Source organism: Curcuma longa, chromosome 1, assembly GCF_044706935.1.
Source record: "Curcuma longa cultivar G26 ecotype Majalengka, Jawa Barat chromosome 1, ITB_CL_G26_1.1, whole genome shotgun sequence".
Taxonomy (NCBI): domain Eukaryota; kingdom Viridiplantae; phylum Streptophyta; class Magnoliopsida; order Zingiberales; family Zingiberaceae; genus Curcuma; species Curcuma longa.
This window is the reverse complement of record NC_133861.1, coordinates 19,541,901-19,543,639: the sequence shown is the minus strand read 5'-3', so window position 1 is coordinate 19,543,639 and position 1,739 is coordinate 19,541,901. Positions and strand designations below refer to the sequence as shown.

At 42.3% G+C, this 1,739-nt stretch overlaps 1 pseudogene; it reads right to left on the bottom strand.

Moving 5' to 3' along the window:
* Positions 1-210: 210 nt before the first annotated feature.
* Positions 211-1,332, bottom strand: LOC141825575 (GDSL esterase/lipase At2g27360-like; annotated as a pseudogene).
* Positions 1,333-1,739: the final 407 nt, after the last annotated feature.

The window sequence follows — 1,739 nt, the reverse complement described above, 5'->3', positions numbered from 1 at the left end:
CTTGGTACAATACAATTGACATATATGGGTAAAAAATTAGAAATTTGCGACGATAATTAGAGATGCATAAATTATAATAAAATTGTAATTGCATAAATTATAATTTGTAGCCCACTCCTACGGACTAGTGTAGCCCTAAGCTCCACAGCATGCGACCAATGTCTCTTCTATACCTGTCTCTCCAAGCGATGAGCAAACTTAAGGATCAAGTTAGTGATTACTAACGAAGTTAGTTTTGGTCTCACCAAATGTGCCTGGATGCAAGTAGAGATTCATTATGGGGCCATAGTAATTAATCAGCATACAAGATCTCGGACTGCGGATACCTTCTTCGGAGGCGCTCTAGCTCACGCTGCAACAGCCGATTGTGGTATTCTATGAAATCGTTCAACCAGTCGATGCATCCAGTTTTAGGATTTCGCCGGTCTTCTTGATAGACTGTGAGGTACAATGGGTTGCATCCTAATGGATAAATCCCAGATACTAGTATCGTCTCTGCTCCTCTCCTTGAATCAAACTCTGTCAATGAATTAGGAACAAGTAATTCGATCGATAGAACTGTATTTCAATCTGAAATATTCTGATTTCTCACATCTGTCGTTGCACCAATTTCATGGACAACCAAGGGAGCATATCTTTGGATGTCAGTGCTGTTCACTCTGTCTAGGAGCAACAAGTGCGTGTAATCGTTAATCCCCATCTCGCCTATGAAGAAGAACGGCTTAATTGGCTCCCGGCGTTATGACTTCGTAGAGATCGGATTGTTGCATTAGTTTTTCTGAAGGAAAAGAGCGTTGGTATTGATGGAACCATGAAAGCTGGACGTTGAAGGAGTAATCCGCACATGAAATGTTCGTCCCCTGGGCTTCGAAGAAGGCAAGCGCGCAGGCTCCAGCCACGGCAAAGTTAGCTCCTCGCTTTAAGTGCTCCTTGCTATTGTTTCCCGCGAGATAGGGTGCTACTAACGGCAGTCCCAGTGCTTGTACTGAGAAACCATACCTTAGTGTTTGTTTGCAGAGATAGATATTGACGCTAAACAATTTTGCCCAAGAAAACACTCTAAAAAAAACAGATCTCCAAATATGTAATACCAATAAAGTCCACGACGAGTCGGCCATCCGAGAAGCGGCCGGTAGGATGTCTGAAGTAAGTCTCGCCGTAGGGTAGATGGTTCGCTGGTATCACATCGGCACCAAAGTAAGCTAAGTTTCCGGTGTCAGTGAGTGAGTTTCCGAAAGCTAATAGCGCAGAATAACCACCAGTTGCTGGAGCAACGATGAAGAGGAGGAAAAGAGCAAGACAAGGGAAGGTGGTGTAGAGGGAAGGGACCATGGCCGCCCAAACTGTACCAGACGGAAGAAGGATTCTGCTGCATTCCATCCGCAACGCTCGTTCCTTTAACCAGATGACGAGGAATGTGCGGCGTTATAACGCGTTAACATTAAAAAAATAAAAATAAAAAGAACCACGTGTTCTCTTCTCCTTTTTCCTTTTAACAGCGCGTTGCGGATGCGAGGAATGTGGGGCTTTATACTTTGGTGTTCCCTTCTTTTTTTCTTTTGTAATTTTTGTCGAACACATAAACGCCGGCGGTGGCAATTCGTTGACAAAATTTATATAGTTCTTCAAAACTATATAAGTTTCTAGCTAATCAACACACAAAACCAAGTCGTTATAAAATTTGATTATTGTAATGTAACTTCAAAACTTTATTAATCATTTATCAACTTTCATAAATG